The sequence below is a fragment of the Suricata suricatta genome, chromosome 10, assembly GCF_006229205.1.
Source record: "Suricata suricatta isolate VVHF042 chromosome 10, meerkat_22Aug2017_6uvM2_HiC, whole genome shotgun sequence".
Taxonomy (NCBI): domain Eukaryota; kingdom Metazoa; phylum Chordata; class Mammalia; order Carnivora; family Herpestidae; genus Suricata; species Suricata suricatta.
In genome coordinates, this window is record NC_043709.1 from 77955226 (window position 1) to 77974103 (window position 18878).

Genomic DNA, 18878 nt, shown 5'->3' on the forward strand with positions numbered 1-18878 from the left:
AGGTGCAGTAGGTATGACTTTGAGTAGATAATGAAAGAAAATGCAAAATGCTTATTGATTTATGATGTGGTTTCATCTTAGCTTGGGCAAACCATGCAGTATTTAATACATAGTAGCAGAATATTTACTATTGAAGCTTGAAAAGATGTGAGTTCTTTGTGTGCAATCTGTCATTTATGCATGTGAGAGGGTTTTCTTTTTTTTTAAATATTTTCACATTGTAGTACTTGTTTTGTTTGTTGGGGGTGTTTGCTTATTTAATACATTCTGTCAAGGACAGAAATTACATGCTGTTTTTTCTCCCCCTAGGAAATGTGTCTTCGGTTTTTCCCTTATTATTTTACCTTTTTTTTTTTCCTCTTCTTTTTTTGGTGGTGGGGGTGGTTATGTTTAAATGAAGTTGCTTTTACAGCACCAAAGACTTAGTCATCCATTTCCTATATAAAAGGTAGCTACTTTTTTGCATGGACCTCAAGTATACTGTAGTATAGAGGTGGAATTTAAGGAAAGGTATTAAGCAGGCTGTGTTTTAGCTTATGCACAAGTAATAAACTGTATCATGTATCTTGAATGTACCATAGATAAGCTGCTATATAACGATTGCCACTTCAGATAGCTGTGAAATCAGGTGATTAACTAGCTGTTACGTAACCTTCTAATTTCTGTATAAGTCTAGTTACATGAAATAGAAGTGGGGGTTTTGATTTTTTACTTTGCTTTTCTGTTTGGAGTGTCATTGTAACTACTGTATTGTAAATGATGAAAAATAATTGCATGTGTTAAAAAAATAGTGTTATATTAAAAAAATAAATAAACATACTTTGTACAAACACTAAAAAAAAAAAGAATTTCAACAGTCAAATGGTACTTTTCCCTTCACAAAAATAATATATACAAGGGATTTTAAATGATTAAAAGAAACTGCAAGTTATTTTATAAACCACTCAGTACGCTAGTGATGATATTCTTTGAATGTACATCATTGACTAATAAAATATAGTATCACATGAATAGAGGTTTGCATCAGTACGTAGATGCTTTTTTTATGGTACATTGATAGAATCTAGATAAATGGCGGAGTAAAAGAATTAGTAATAATTTATAAAATTACTTGAAGATCATATACATTTTGTAATTTTTAATAAAAGGAAAAAAATGACAAGTTTCTTATTTTCTATCCCTGAAAACTGTTGTTGTTGAGACTCACTCACTTTCTAAACTCAGATCTCTTTAATACCGTGAAAGTTCCAGCCACATTGCTTTCTGGCTCTGATCATTTTGTGCTTCTGAGACTAGAAGAATTAGTTAATGACATGTTGAAATCTCTCTGAAAGACAGTTTTCTGGATGGCTCCATCAGTCTAGATAATATTCCAAGTCTTGAAACAGCCTGGAATTGCAGTGTTTAATTGGACCTAACGGAGATTCCGTCCGGTGGTTTCTGAATGCATGAGCTCTGTCTGCTCGGGCAGTTTTTAAGAACCAGTCCTATGCCCACTCTTCTCTGTACATTCCAATATTAGTTACATATGCCTCTTAAAAATTATTCTTTGAATCCAGGCCACACCATGAAGATACAAAATTATCTCTCAAAAAGAATTTTGCCCTTGTCTACAGATACTTCCTTATCCATCCCTGAGTGGAGAAGTGGCCCCGTACCAGTTACTATGGCTGCAAAACAAATTACCCTACCACTCAGTGGTGTATAACAACCATTTGTTATGCTCATGAACTCTGTGGGTTAGGGATTTGAATATGGTGCAGCTGTAACAGCGTGTCTTGCTCCATGGTATCCGGGATCTCGCCTGGAATACGGAAGGCTAGAAGCTACATTCAGCAGAGGGCTCACTCAGTCTCACATCTGGTGGCTGGTGCTGGCTGGGGGTTGGAGGCCTCAGTTCCTTTGCATGTGGGGCTTCCACGTTGTCCCCCCAAATAGGTCTGTTTGAATTTTGACACAGCATGATGGCTAGATTCACAAGTGATTAGCACAAGAGACAAAAAGAATGAGGCCTTTTAGCCTCAAAATCATTCAGTGTCCTATTCATCAGATTTGTTGAGGCAGGCCCCAAGTTCAGCCCCAGGTTCAAGAGGAGGGGATCAGGCTCTGCTTACTGACGGGGAGGAGCAACTGATGGGGAGAATGCTGGATTGCGAACACTGCTATGATCCCTTTTGAAAAATACAACCTGCCACAGGTCCTAATTAGATACTATTTCTTAGCATTCTCAATTTCCTGAGGCTGTTCATCTTATCTCCAGTTCAGATGACTGTTGCAGTAAGCAATTCACTTAAATTATAAGAGGCAGTATGGGTCTCTGATTCACAGTCAGAAAGAATAACTTCAATCTTTATGGGACTCAAAAGGCTGGAAAAAGCAAGGTTGAAGAATGAACAATATAAGGCAGATTAAGCAAATGCTACTAATAGAGGTAAATTATTTTCCACGTCAGATTTGTTTTCAACAAATCACTTGCAACTGGACTTGCTTTCTTCTTAAAAAGGTAGAACTTCCTTAAAATGTATCACATCGTGTCTCCTTGAAAAACGTACCTTTGCCTGCACAAAACATTGTTTTTCCCCTTGTCTCAGAGTGCCTTCCTCAGCACGTAGAAAACAAGGAGATAACCAGGTGTACGCACTCATCTTACCCCACTGACTTTATATAACCCCAGCCTTAATCCTGTGGGTTTATATTGTTCTGTGAGCTGAGCAGTGTGAAAATTCTCCTAGAGCCCCAATGTAAATGTTTCTTTAATCCTATTAAAGCCACAAAACAGACCCAGATGAATGAGGAGGAAACTGAGCTAAAGAACTCTCACTGACCTTGATACCACTGTCAGTCTTGGCATTGACTTCACTGGTCAGCATTTCCTTCTAAGTATGGCATGGCTCAAATGGGAAAGCAAAACTTTAGCTTACTCCTATCGAGAACATTCAAGTCCAACCTGTATGCCCCTCCTGCCAAAGCTCTAGAGAGGATTATGAATAGACTTACAGAAAATAAAAAGAGTTGAAATACTGGACGTGTAAAAACAGACACAAAGCACAACAACACAACAATCCATTTAAACTGGTTTTCTCTTTTTAAAGCTACCACATAATCAATGTATTATATGTTGAAACAATTAACTATAAAGCAGGAGATAAAACCTTTCATATTCTACCTCCCAGAGAAGATAATCACCACCGTCTTTTACTTGTTTAAAAATATTTTCTAATAGAGCATAAATACAGAGATAGGTAATTCAGGAGATTTGGAGCCATATCCACAAATACAGTTAATATTCTTTTTAATGGACACACAGCATTCCACTGTAACTTAATTTATTTAACCAGTCCTCTACTGATGGACAGTTCAGTTGTTTCTCATTTTGAAAATACCCAAGAATAGAATTCTATTGTGTGAATATCTGTCATGGGCTAAGAACAAAAACACAACTTCAAGGGACACCTGGGGGGCTCAGTTGGTTGAGCGTCCGGCTTCGGCTCAGGTCATGATCTCATGGTTTGTGGGGTCGAGCCCCGTGTTGGGCTCTGTGCTGACAGCTAGCTCAGAGCCTGGAGTCTGCTTCAGATTCTGTATCTCCCTCTCTCTCTCTGACCCTCCCCTGCTCGCACTCTCTGTCTCTCAAAAGCAAATTTTAAAAAAAATTTAAAAAAAAAAGCACAACTTCAAATTTAATTTAGATTTATTATTAGACTTTCTTTAAGAGCTTACAAGGCAACTGAGAGGGAAGAGAAGATAAAGATGTATATACATAAAATGACACTCTACTTCACAAAACAGAGTTAAAATGTGTCGGTAGTAACATTGAGAGTTTGGGTTCCTGTTAATGAGGCCCTTGGGAAAATATAAACACTCCTCCCAAGTTCAAAATCTCTAGCCGGCCCACTACATTCTTGTTTTTAGCTTTAACTTCTGGCCTGTAAGCCTGCAGCTGGGGCCTTCCATCAGATGCCAAACTAAACATTTGGGAACAAGAATTATAATAACCCCCTTTTTTGTTTGTTTGTTTTAAGTAATTTAAAAACATATAATATCAAGTAAAACAAAGAAAAATTAGGATGAGGGAATAACTCTAAGAAATAGAAAACTTGATAGCTTTCAAAGCATTTTCTTGGATATTCATTCATATGTTATTCAGAGGATAGAAGTAACTGCGGAGGTAGATCAGCACACGGCCTTTCGAGCACAGAAGGAAGGCAAGATACGAATTCCTTCAAAGACATTAGTGGAAAATACAAAAAATAAAATTCCATGAATGTACAGGGTAATAGCAGAACAGAGATCCATTCAAATTCCCTTTCCACATCTCCAGGCCTCGCTAAATTTGCATGACTGACTAATGGACGTTCTAGTGAAACCTCCAGAATGACTGCTGCTGCTGCTGCTGTTGTTAATCATGAACTTTTCCACGTAGTCAAACCCCACCCCACTCTCTATTTTAAGAAGAGGAAAATAACTGTCTGCACCTGAAGGCCTTCATATTAAACATGTCAAAGCACATTACAGATGATGTAGAAAGAACTCTGACGTATTTAGCATAAAATATTTTAGTGTCAGAAGACTATTCTCTACTTAAAATGACAGATTATTCTCAAAGGCCTAACAGAATCTGTGGACTTATTAAAAGAACATGCTAGCATCTCCTCGCTTAGTCTTTATAATGCTTGTTCCTATGACAGGACAGTGGTTCCCTTTGGGAGAGGAGTGGTGACTGAAAAGCAGCCCTGGGCGGAGGCAGCCCGGCCTGTTGGTAACATTCTCCTTGACCGCGGTGCTCATTACACAGGTGTGCCTCCGTTGTGAAAATTCACTGAGTGTTATGTTATTCTTAGAGTTTACGTTAGACTAAAATAAAAGGAAGCAGCTGTGTACATACAACCTCATATACTACACCTAATTTCTCTTGATAGTTAAAAGATATCTTATTAATAATCAGCATGACAAAGATGTTTCTTTAATTAAAAAAAGATGTTTTCTACACTGATGAATCAGCTAGTTCTATGTTACTGTAAATCACTCTGCTATGTATTTCCTAAATACAAAATGTTCTTAATATTGGAGAGTGATGCAATCAAGGGTTCATTTGTATCTTTACTTATTTTCATGCATCTCAGTATAATTAGCACTATGTCTGAAAGAAAGCATGTGCTAAATAATGGCAGCAAAAACCTACAAAGCGCCTATCATGTGCCATGCGTCAGGCACTACGCAAAGTAGTTTACATCCCAACTACCATTCATCAAACCTCTTAAACGCCAGTCTCTCTCCTGCCGAAAAACCCCATTCTAAGATGGCACACGATGAATATTCAGTAACATTAGCTATTATTTGCACAGAATTTCCCTTCCTTTATAGCTTGTGTGTTGTTTCATTTATATAAAAGTAGCTGAGGATCTATGATATGCCAGACATGCTATGTTGCGATCTTAAGAATCTTGGGCTATTTCTAGTTGGGAGAGTCATGGAAGACATATAGGTGGGAAAAAGTTTACTAATAAAGTTTTAAATTTCTTTTAATTTCATAGCATATCTGAGACTAGATGAAGAAAAGCACATAATTATCGAGTAAAGGCAGTACAAGAAATCTCTCTGCATTTCATCATTTAAAAATCATCAGCTCCTTTGTAAATGAGATTTATTTTCCAGCCAAGAACTATTCTGTGGTATCTATTCTCTTCAGGATCATACAATTTGGTATTGATTTACCAGTTATTTCATGTTTTCATAACAGACTCAATTAATTCAGAAACTCTCTGAGAATGGGGGACATGATTTATACACCTAGGGTTGGTGAAATTTTTTGTACAGAGACAGATAATAAATAAAGTCGGCTCTTCAGGCCATATGGTCTCTGTCACAATTACTGAACTCTGCTCTTACAGCATGCAAGCAACCATAGATAATATGTAAACAAATGAATGTAGCTGTGTTCCAATAAAACTTTATTTTTTAAAAAAATAGGCAGCAAGTTGGATTAGGCCCATTAGTCATGTTTGGTCAATGCCTGCTTTATTCCCCAATACCTTTTATAGTGCTAGACAGATAGTTGGGCTCAGTAAATACACCATGCTTGACAGGATCAACGACATTAAAAAAGGAAATACAGGAAATGGGGAGACAAATGGCATTAATTCTGATCTCTAAGCTCACTATCCATATTCACTTTACTTCTAAACTGGACTGCATCTCGTCCACTCTTAAATTAGATTCTAGAACAAGAGAGGATAGACTTTCTACTGACGTAAGAAGTCTTCTCAGGCTAGGAAAAGAAAAGTAAATTTGACAAAAAAATTCAAATTGACTAGGGAGCATAAACTTGGTACTCAGTGTGGTATCTTTTCCCTTGAAAGTAGAAAACAGACTTTTGCAGATAAGATAGGAAAATCCACTGGAAAAAAGAACCTATTCATAATAGAATGTATCACAGAAACCCAGATATGGGTGGTCCAACCAGGCAGAAGTGGTTGGCAGTGGGATTTGAAAAATTAGATTAACACAAGATGTTAAGTACTGAAATCCATCTAGTCACAAACACGTGTGTTTTTAATGACATTCAGAGCCATTCTGTAGAATGAAAGAACAGAGGTTAACTTATTTCATTGAAAATATTATGACAAATCCTAGAGTACCCTAGAACTAGGAACCTTTTATTATTTTCTCATGGCTGAAAATCATGTTCATCTGCCAATGACAAATAACATTCATGGTCACGGTAGAGGCAGAAGCCTGACAGCAACATGACAGCAAGGGACCACACCAACACATTTTTTTCCAACATAAAATTGACAAATGAGATGCAGACACAGTGTAGGGGGGTCCTTCATAAAACAAAGAAACGAAGTAAGTACAGCTTGTCCTCAGACTCCTTTTCAGTAAGAGGAATCACTCCAGGCTCAGTACTTGCTGTGACCTCCACTCTCATTTATTCAGCAGCTATTTATTGAATGACTCTAAAATATTAGGCACTGGTGTCTGCATTGGGATATATGGCTTTTTTTTTCTTTTAAAGCATGTCATTCTTCTTGGAGAGACACAGAAAGCAATTATCCTAAACAGTAAATAAAATAATTTCAGTCACTGATTAAGTGCTAGGGAAAAAAAAGCATTGGTGGTAGAGCATGGTAAGTGGAGGGAGAAAAGCATAGGGTAATTTTACCTAAAATGGCCAGGGATGAACATTCTGAAGAGGTAACATTTGGTGAACCTTTGGAAAATTTCAAGTATGGTAATGAGAGAATCAGATTTATGCTTCGAAAGTCCTGTATGAAAAAATGTGTCGTAGCAGAGTTGGGGGCACAAAAGTGGTAGCAAGTAGTCTTGGTAAAGATGATGGTGGCTTGGTCTTATGACCCAGGAGCGGAGATGGTGATAAACTGATATACTCAGGAGATATTGTGGAGGCATATTTGACCCTCTGAAAGAGGATTCTGGCGTGGTCTAGAGAGGATGCAATGGGAAGATGATGAGGAGTTGATGAATTTGGTATTATTCTAGAGTATATTTGTCAGCTTTGTTGGAAGACTATGTAAATTGTGGAAAGAGAATGACTTTTAGGATTTTGGTTCGAGTGACTGTTACCATTTATTGAGATAAAAAAGCCTTCTGAAAGAGAAAATCTGGCAGGAGACAGGTGGTGGAAATCAAGGAACCTACTTTAGACATATTAAGTCTAATCCTATGTCCTCAGGGACACTTCACAAAAGGGAAGGCTAGATGCTGGGTTCATCTAGGGAAAAATTATCACCTCATATTTATATTATCCAAAGGATTAAGTACACAACAGAGATGGCAAAAATAAACGACAAATTAGCTTATGAAACAAGTCATTTTTCACCTATTTTTCAAAGTCTAATTATGTAAAAAGTGCCAGTTGGATAGGGACAATGAAAGGAAACTATTCCTTATTTCCATTTCTTATCTAAAAACCAGCTTCTCCACCCTTTTTTCAATTTGAAGATTCAATTTCTGGTGCCTTCCCTCCCTTCTACACTGGTACCTCTCCCTGCTGGTATAACATACCTCTCAGAGGAGTGCAAGAATAGGTACTGATATGCTGCTAGAGCTTTCAAAACTATTAGCGGTCTAGATGTGAGCAGAGTTCTTGGATCAAGACATACAGATTCGGGTGCCTGAGTGGCTCAGTCGGTTGAGCATCTGACCTCAGCTTAGGTCATGATCTTGCAGTTCGTGAGTTCTGGCCCTGCATCAGGCTCTCAGCTGACAGCTCAGAGCCTGGAGTCTGCCTCAGATTCTGTGTCTCCCTCTCTCTCTGTCCCTTTCCCTCTCAAAAATAAATAAACATTAAAGAAAAGCCACATAGTTTATATCTAAGTGAAAAAATACTCCACCAAATATTTTGTGCTGTAAGTAGCCTTGAAACCTAAAGATATTATATTCATATTATAAGAAATAAAAATTCTGTAATTTTCTGCTTTAGAGCATTCCTTTTTTCCCTTTCCTTATTTCCATTATTGCCAGCCTTGAAAATTAATCCAAATATTTTCATCTGGATAGTATCTAGCTAGCTATCACACATATCTTTTTATACAGTGTACATCTTTAAATATCATGCTTATTTAATTACATAGTGATTATCTATGTATACCAATTTTTTAAAGTTTATTTATTTTGAGTGAGAGAGACAGAGAGAGACAGAGAAAGAGAGTGTGCATGCACATGCACAAAGCAGGAGGAGGTCAGAGAGAGAGAAGGAGAGAGAATTCCAAGGCATGGAGCCCAACTCAGGGCTTGACCTCATGAACCATGAGATCATGACCTGAGCCAAAATTAAGAATCAGATGCTTAACCAACTGAGTAACCCAGGCGTGCCTACACAAACTAATTTTTAAAAGATAATTTAAGGGGCGCTTGGGTGGCTCAGTCGGTTAAGCATCTGACTTCGGCTCAGGTCATTATCTCACGGTTTGTGGGTTTGAGCCCTGCATTGGGCTCTGTGCTGACAGCTCAGAACCTAAAGCCTGCTTCAGATTCTGTGTCTTCCTCTCTCTCTGACCTTCTCCCACTCATGCTCTGTTTCTCTCTCTCTCAATAATAAACAAACATAAATTTAAAAAAATTATTTAAAAAACATAACTTAATAAAACAATTATGTTAAAAACATAAACTAAGTCACTCATGTCATCATCCAGAACTAAGGTCTACTAAACTGTGATGTATGTAACACTTCTATCTAGAGAACAGCAGTCTCTTGCTGCTTGAAAACAATAAATAGCTTTCTACCTTGCAAGATGACACATACACCTCCACCACCCCACCCACATCCCACCACTTAAGATTTATACCTACCTATTCAAGATGTGGTCCCTAGACCAATGTCATGGATCTAGTGGTTACATCATAAACCAGCCTAGGAAGTGCTGTGCCTGCTAAGAGAAGAAAGGGACTATCCCTCATAGGAACTGTAGGACCTAGTCAAGAAGTACCAGCAGGACACAGGACACCATGTATGAGAGAATGCTCAATCAAGAGGAGATAGACTATGATCTTGGATAATGGAGATTATTGATATGGATGCATTCTCGCATAGGACTTAAAACCCTAGCAAGATCACCTGAGATGATGCTAAGACACTGGTATGAGGACTCTTGGAAGAATACAGAAAGCAATGGTCCATGTAACATGAAGCGGAAATGCCAGACATCATAAGTTCTATCACAGGTTACACCATCCAGAAGCTGCTGGCCTGAGAGAATGAGGGAATGGTCTATTAAAGGTGCAGCTCAGGCTCCTTGGACATGATATCCTATAATTTATTTACAAGGATACAGAATACACTTTTAAGTCAACAACCATTATAAGGAGCTGTGTTTCCAAGAAATAGAGTTCATGAGTCCAGGAACTAAGAGGTAGCAGTAAGCATGGCCTTATTTGTCATCATTTTTAGTAACTAAATTGGAGAATCTGTGCTTCTCACTCCCGCAGACTCTAGGCTTTAGAGGTACTGATTCCTAGAAGGGTGATGATATTCCACCAAAGGACACAATAAGTCTCATTAAACTTTAAGTTGTTATTGCTAACTGGTCACTTTGGGCTCCTCACGCCAAGAATAGTAGGCAAGGAAAGAAGGCAGAGGTAATTGGTCTCAATCAAAAAAGGCAGTGGGGAGAAAAGAAGAGACAGGGCCTGTTACACAATGACATCCAGGTGATCCAGTAGGGCATCTCTTATAACTCCTTTGCCTATTTTTACTGTAAATAGACAAGTTCAACAGCTATAGCCTGAGAAACACATGGCAACAGAATCTTAGAGGTCTTATGTATGTGGTTGGGGTTATTTCATCAGTAAACCCCTGAAACAGCAGAATTCAGCCAAGAGTAAGACTAATCTAAAACAAAGAGTTGAGGAGGGAGATAATTAGTTGTGGCCTTGAGATCGGCTAAAGCAGGGGTTACTAGCTCATCTCACCAACTTTCCTTTTGTAGGTTTCCCCACAAAAGAAGACCAAAAGAACAAACAATCCTCAAGGAACTGTTTCAAGAACGTATTAAGTAATGGAAATGGATCTGAGGTGCAAAAGATGAACTTTAGTGTACAACCAAGAACCTAATTTCAAGATGAACATACTAATTCCCCTACTTGCTGAGATTGTTGGTGACTGGTGGGTGTTTAGCAGAGTCCGTCTCAGGGAATTGAGACCTTGGCCAATGTCATGTCCTTTCCCTGAAAGACTCCTACATTCAATGACTGGTCACTGTTAGAGTATAAAGGTTCAGACCCCTGGCCTTAAAGTGATCAGATCCAATTCTGAAGGGCCACCCATTCAGAGCTGTAGGGCTGCAGCTCTGAGGCTCTATAGAATTGGCTGAAGTCCTTGTAGAACTATATTATAACTCCTTGCTTTGCCCAATCCTATTTCCTTCTCCCCTATATCCTACTTCCTTCAGCATAGGTTCTGATCCTAAGGGCGTTCCCTGATAAATTTCCTGCAAACAAATCTCAAGAGTTTCTTTTGCAGGGGCATCTGACTTAAGACAAACTGATAAGGCTGTAGTAGTATCAGCTGATTACTAGATGTGAATATGGCATAAAGACATTAACTCCCAGAGCTGTAAGAGGCCAGAAAGAGCATTCTTTTCAGTTGTAAGCACTTTCCTTACCCTAAAAATGAATTCATAAAAGTGGTGGGAGGGTAAAAAGGCAACTGAAAAACAATCAAAATAGTTTCTGAGTCCCTTGGAAAAGTATCTTTATAATTTAGGACTCTTATCTCGGTAAATAGAAGGCTGTCATTGAGAAAATTGATAGTGATTTTGGAGTCAGTCATTTGACTGTCACTACTAGAACATGGGTGCTACTGGCATCTATTGGGTAGAGGCCAGGAATGATGTTAGACATCTAACCAACAATGACTATACAGCCTCCCACAATAAAGAATTATTTTGCTAAAAGGTCAATAGAGACAATGTTGAGAAACCCTGGTTTAGAGGTCATAAAGTATATTACATTCATCATCTCATTACATTCTTGGGATTATGGGGATTATTAGTATCTCTTTACTACAGAGGGGAAAATTGAGTTCAGTGAAGGAAACTTACTGGCCAAAGATGGAAAAGAATGATACCAGTTAAAATGAGTATAGTAGTTCATTCTATTTTATGCAACTTTTTTCTGGTCCAGATGGCAGTCACTACCTGAACTTTTTAACTCAATTAATCACTTCCCTACAAACCAAGAGGTAGCTAGCTTATTTAGAAGCTCACAACTGTCATTCACTGCTAAATTCATTATATTAGAAAAACTAAACCCTTCATTATATTAAGAAACTAAACCCTGAATTCATCTCAAAGAAAAAAAAGTTACTTGCAAATTCATGCTTCTGAATTTATATAACATTTAGTCCCAAAGCTTGATTCAAATAAAAAATTTATACATTGTATAATACTACTGACAGATTTAATGTATTTACACATAGCATTAAAAATAATCTTGTTTTGTATTTTAGCCCTGAGAGACAGGCTCAGGAAGTACTGTTACCAGTGATAATCCCAGATCTGTCAAGAGGGAGCATGGGATCTAGTTGTTAGGATTGTTCCCTTTGGAGTCCCAATTTTCCCATTTTCTAGGGATAAGACCTTGAATAACTTACCTAACCTTTCTCAAAGCTTAAGTTTTCTTACCTGTAAAATAGTAACTTACTAGGAGGCCTGTTTTAAGGATTAAATAAGATAAGGCATATGAAACAGTCACTGGTAAACCATGCACACTGAATAAATGATAGTTATATTGAACTTCTGATGCTTTTTGTCTTCCAGCACCTATTTCTCTTTCTTAACAGCAACTTGAACTCCATTTGGCGAACTAATTCTTACCCCTTAGATTTAGTATGGTGGACTGTAATTAGCCCCCTAGCCAAAAGACAGGCATGTAAACCCAAACCAACCCAATCAGATGTTCCTCCTCTGGAATTCATATACTGAGTGAAGGAACAACTCAGAAAATGGTTAGTTTTGTCCATTCCTGGTAATGCTACCCTGACCAGTTTATTTTTCATTATAACACCATTGTTAACATTGCTGCCTCTGAATTTCCAGAGGCAATTTACTTCTCTTGCCCATGCCAATGTCTGGCATACAGCCGTCCATCAATTCTGCAAGCCTCTGATAACCTTTCAACAAAATTCCTTTTCCTGAAGTTAGCCTGATCCAGGACTATTGCTTGTAACCAAAAAACTCTATCTATAGTAGCTATATCTTAAATCTGTATAAACGATCTAACCTAATTGATATTTAATTATAGTAAGTGCAAATAAGATTTAGTGACTTCTCTCTGCTTTCAGAAATATGTTTTATCATTGATTTGGCCTTTGGTTTTAGCCCCAGTATATATATCCCCACACAGTGAAGTCTACATAGGAACTGAGGACTGTTTACCTAAAAGAAAATTCTGTGGAGCAAAGGTGCTGTTTAAGCAGTCATCTCTGTTTGCTCACTGTTGGAGCACTTCTTGGTAGGGCTTCAAGAAATACAAGGCAAGTGAAAAGAAACTGAATGTCTGATTGATGTCTGATTGCCTGAGTCCACAATTCTATAGGCTTACCTGAGATCTTAAATAAGAATCTTTTCAGATACAGAGGCTTTCATTATTTTTGGCTTTCCTTCTGCGTCTTGGATGTGGTTGCTCTTTGGGTATAGCTGCGGGTCAGAGTCTGTGTGGTAAATCTGAATCTGCAGTTACTGGCATTCACGGCCAGAGGAGAGGGGTGTAGCAGTGAAAGTGCATGTTTCTTAAACAAGGAAAGAAATGAATAATCACTTTGGTTTTGCTTTACAGATGCTTTGATCCACTTCAGTTTTCACTGTGGGAAGATAGAATGGCAATCTCCGAGTTGCTTTAGCACTCACTTCTCACCATAAGCTTCAAGGCTATGGAGTATCACGCCTCTGTCAGTGGGCTGGCACTAGGAACAAGCCATTAAGACGGCATTTCAGTGCCGGGCACGGAAATACGTTCTTTCCCAGCGCTGTGTGTACAACTGAGCACTCCATTCGTTTCCCCACACCTCAGAATAAATGACTCTAAGGACGTTTGGTAAGAGTTCTTTGAACAGAAAAGTTTGGAAAAATTAAATGCGTAGTTACAAAAGTCAAAGACTCCCTGGTTCTTACTGAATAATTATGCCAAATCCCAGATTTTTGTGAAAGAATGGGGAAAAGAAGTCGTTAATGGGTACTAAAATGGGTGACACTTCCTATTCTCAGCATTACTGAAGCAGCCTTTGCCGACTGCAGTGCGTACAGTTTAGGATGTTCTACAGCGCCATGATCAGTCTGTCATTCCACAGCAAGTTTCCAAAACTCTAATGGCAGGTTAATTTATAGCTTGAGTGAAGCTGTTCTGCTAAACTTCACTGAAGTCCATTATCTGCCCCAGAGGGCATTTTTTCTTGATCTACATATGATGAGTGAAATATATCCATAAGAATCTTTTAAATGACATAAGCATTTCCATGCATATAGTTAAATAATTAGTTCAAAAATTTCTCCCCAAACCCCACCTAACTTATAGAAGGCGTGGGAGTATTTTGTGATGACATAATTTATTTGTTTCCCCAGGAAATACTTTACCCCCTGGTGATAAAGAAGCACCTGATTCACGGTGGTCTTTGATTATTCTTTTGTCTCAGTTGAATGCCCTCTTTTCTCAACCTACTAGATAGTTAATTCTACATTTTGTAAAGTTTAAGGACCCTGGCTGCAAGGGATTTATTTATATTATGGATCACGCTGTACTGAAACATAATGGAACTCATCAATTAAAGATTCCTAAAGTGACAGTTTCGGCATCATGTCTTATGATAATATAAATCCTTCCTTATTCTCAAGAAACATTCAAGTGTCATCAGTTATTTCAGTGGGTACTTTTTAAGTCGGAATCTAATTTTACAATTTATAGTCTAGTTCAAACATGCCTGGAGATTTAGAAGGTGCTAATTTTGACCATGAACACAGAGTAAATGTTCTTCAGGGTGAAGCTGCATCTAATCATTCATTCACATCTTATGGGGAGCAGAGGAATGAGGCATCTCAGTGATCCCCCTATTCCCTACATAAAACTCTACTAGTGCTTTCTCACCAGAGACAAGATGAATGTTAACTACTTTTATTAAATTACAGGATTTATGTAGATATAAGATATAGCTACTCTGTATCTGTAGGGTATTTTGGTTACAAGCAATTGAACTGGATCAGGCTAACTTTAGAAAAAGAGATTTTGTGGAAGAATACCAGAGGCTTGTACAACTGATGGGAAGACGTACCTCAGACACAAAGTGGTCTCCTTTTATTAAATTTCTGTTTTTTAGTTCTAGTACAATAAGTTAATACACTCCCTGCCTCATGTATTTCACTACTCTTGAGAATTTTCTCTTTACTTAGATTAAATCAGAGATCCCTGTATTATATTTAAGAAAACTAAGAGATGGCACCATGCTTTTAAAAAATGTAATTCCACTGAACTAATACCGGGGTCAATCCTTTATATAGATTGGTCCTCTGTCACAGTGCTGCTGAGAACTACATCCAGTTCAGGTGACTAATTCTTACCTGCATATATCATTTCTGTGGTATAAACTTGTTTGAAGACAGGTAAAATGGTTATAATGGAGCTGACAATTTGGGGTCTTTAAATAGTGGGGGAAAGCATACAGGAGTCTACACTTAACTTATGGTCTACTGAATACTTAAAGGTATGGACTTAATGGAATTTTGCCTCCATTTAAGAAAAATGGATAAAGATTGTCATGTCTTTCAGATAATGCATAGATGATAACAAAGAAAATAATTTAAAATACTCCCCCCAAATAAATAAGGCAATTTATATGTTTAAAAGCAGTTGAGGGGTGCCTGGGTGGCTCAGTTGGTTAAGCATCCGACTTCGGCTCAGGTCATGATCTCACTGTTCATGAGTTCAAGCCCCGTGTCTGGCTCTGTGCTGACAGCTCAGAGCCTAGAGCCTGCTTCAGATTCTTTGTCTCCCTTTCTCTCTGATCCTCCCTCATTCATGCTCTGTTTCTGTCTCTTAAAAATAAATAAGCTTAAAATTTTAAAAAAATTAAATAAATAAATAAATAAATAAATAAATAAATAAAAGCCGTTGAGTCAATACAAACTTTACTCTAAAGGCCTTAGTCTTCACACTGTATTCAGATAAGTAACATCCATTTCTGATTCCCAATTAAGTGCGCATATTATTGATGTTATTTGTGACTTCATGCTTGGTTTTGCCCTTCATTTTTTTTCTTATCCAAATCCCAACACTTCTTATCAGTCAGAAGTGTATTTAGCTGTGTGTAACAGAAATCTGACAAACAGTGGCTTAAAGAAGGTTTTATTATTTAATGCACCATGGCCTCTGGGAGTAAGCCATTCAGAGTTGGTAAGCAGTCCAGGAACAGACTATTATCTTCCATGGGTATAAGATATACATTTCCTCTCTCAAACATATACACATCTTTAGTGTGTGTGTGTGTGTGTGTGTGTGTGTGTGCGCGTGTGTGTGTATTCTCCCCGCTCCCCTTGGTCATAAGATAGCTGTTGCACCTTCAGGCATTAATTTATATTCTCAATAGGAAGGAATGGAAAGGAAGAGCAAAACATACCTGCCAAAGGAGTGTGCCCATTTTTACCAGAAAAGAACCTTCTTAGAAGTCTCACTCAATAGACTCTTGGGCACCTCCGTAGCTAGAACTGGGTTATGTGGCCACTAAAGACTGAAGAGGAGTTTGAGGAGGAGGCTGTTTGTGACTGTGTACACTGCGACCTTTAAAAGCCCTGGAATTCTATTAACTCGGCTGAAGGAGAGACATTATATTATGCAGGTAACTAGCACTGTTTGCCACAATTCTTCAGTGCTAGATGAAGAACTACAGTCTTTGCACAGTCTGCCCTGTTACTTCACATTTCCTTCTCTGAACGCTCTGAGCAATGACAGGCTGAGTCATGCATTACAGCATCCGTGTGCTACCTTGTACAATGCACTCAATTTTAAATATGTATTTAGACTCATCATCCCATAAATTCTCAAAAATGAGGGTCAAATTTTAAAATACTTCAGTATCATGTAAATATATTTGACTTCCTAATGAATTTACTCATGAATTTCATCTCAATCCTGTTCTCTAGGAAAGTAAATTGCTTATCTGTGTTGCTCTAAAAGTTATTTCATTCTTGACTACTCCCTAAGCAATCGAGCTATTTTCCAAATTGCTGTAAGTCTTGCTGGCTCTCTGCTATATTCCCTAAGCTTACAGCTTTCCTAACAACATCACAACAACAAAAACCGACAAGTGAGAAAAAAACATTGTCCCGTGTTTTATCAAAGGCCTTAAGAAGTAAGATATTTTAAAATAACTTTAAACTCAGTGCTGAAGTAACTGAGGTACAAATCAATTACGACAACTATTCTGCATCTCTTTGCATCATTTTGTATCTCAAACATGTCCTCCCGTTAGAAGAAATAAAACAGATTAATCATTGTCTTAAACAGACAGTGCAGTTTTCTCAATAAATAAGTGCTCTCCTAACTATAATGGCTATGAAAAAAAAATACTTTATGGTTCTCTTTTCTTAGAAATAAGTATGGAGAAGACCACTGGTCTAAAGTAGAACTTCCGTAGACCAACAAAATGGTTACTTATTAATTTATGAACACATATTGTATTTTTCTAGGAATATGTTATACGTTATGAAATATGTACTATTTTAAAAATGCAGCTAATGCAACTGAATAATACTTCATGATATTTGAAAATCTTGATACAGCAATTTGGCTCTAGATGTAGTTTAACACTTACTTTATTTTATTTTTTTAACTTGAGAGAGAGAGAGAGAGAGCGAGCGCACACAAGCAGGGGAAAGGAGCAGAGGGAGAGGGGGCCAATCTGAAGCAGGCTCCAGGCTCAGTGCAGAGCCCAACATGGGGCTCGATCTTATGACCATGAGATCATGACTTGAGCCAAAATCAAAAGTCACTAAGTCACCCAGGTGCCCCAACACTGGCTTCAAGGACTGTCAGAACTGAAAGATACCTCAAAATAATATGTAATGAGTAGGAGAGGGGCAGAGAGAAGGGGAGACACAGAATCTAAAGCAGGCTCCAGGCTCTGAGCTGTCAGCACAGAGGCTGACACGGGGCTCAAACCCACGAACCACGAGATCATGACCTGAGCTGAAGTCGGACGACTGAGTCACCAAGGCACTCCAAGTTTAGTGAAATTTTTAAAATGCTGAATTGAGTATTATAGGACACTAAAAATCTGTGAAAAAGTTGTAGTATTTTACTGTTATGTTTGGTGTTTCAAGGAAATGCAAGAAGAAATAAGCAAGATGACACAGAGCCCTATAGGCCACTGCAATGACTCTGGCTTTCCTCTGAGTGACATGGACCCATTTCAAGATTTTATATAGAGGTGTGATATAATTTGACTGAAGTTTCAAAAATGACTTTGCAGTGCAAGAGTAGAAGTAAAGATACCAGTTAGGAGGTTTGTGTAGAAGTCCAGGCAAGAGCTGTTAGTGGCTTGGACAACGGTGATAGCAATTGAGTTGGTCAGAATCTGGATATATTTTAAAGACCGATTTCCCTATATATTAGATATAAGGAGAGAGAAGTAATTCTTAAAGTTTTAGGTTAGACATCATTATGCTGAAAAAAGGTCATGACCCACTAGCACTTCATTAGGTCGTCTTTCCAGGTGCTTCTACAGCACCCTGTCCCACTTCTGTCTCAGCACTCACATGGGTGGCAATTTCTGGTTTTCCTCAGACTATAGTTTTTCCAAGGCTGTAAATAATCCTTGGGAATGTAGAGATTATGTCTATCTTACTTATAGTATATACTTATATAAATATTAAATCATCATTTGTTAAAGGGCGAATAGAATCCCACGGAGGTTCTGTACTGTCCGCAGATCCCAATGTGGGACTCAAACTCACGAACCACGAGATAATGACCTGAGCTGAAGTTGGACGCTTAACTGACTGAGCCATCTGGGTGCACCAAAACAAAATATCTTGAACACCTGCTATTTTCCAAGTTTACTCCAAGATACTGAGAATACAGTGGTGAACAAAATAGGTAAGATCCTTTCTCTGAGTTTATACATTAATGAGGGAGACAGACAATTAACATGGATTTTTGTCTGTTTTTTTAAAATTAATGCATCCCTTGTACTTAGAGTACTTCCTAGTACTCTAGGTGTCCTAGGTACTAGGTGCCTGATGGTATTTGATGATTGAATGAAAAATGCAATATAAACTATTAAAATAGTTTCAGATAATGGTATGTACTAAGAAGAAAATAAAACGGAGTCATCATATGATAAAGTAAGGTTAGTAGAAGAGAGGGTAGCT

General features: G+C 38.0%; 1 protein-coding gene across 4 annotated transcripts in view; it reads right to left on the reverse strand.

The window, feature by feature from the left end:
* Nucleotides 1-18878, reverse strand: part of CCDC91 (coiled-coil domain containing 91) — a 329701-nt gene that overhangs the window by 21073 nt on the left and 289750 nt on the right. The window lies entirely within an intron of this gene.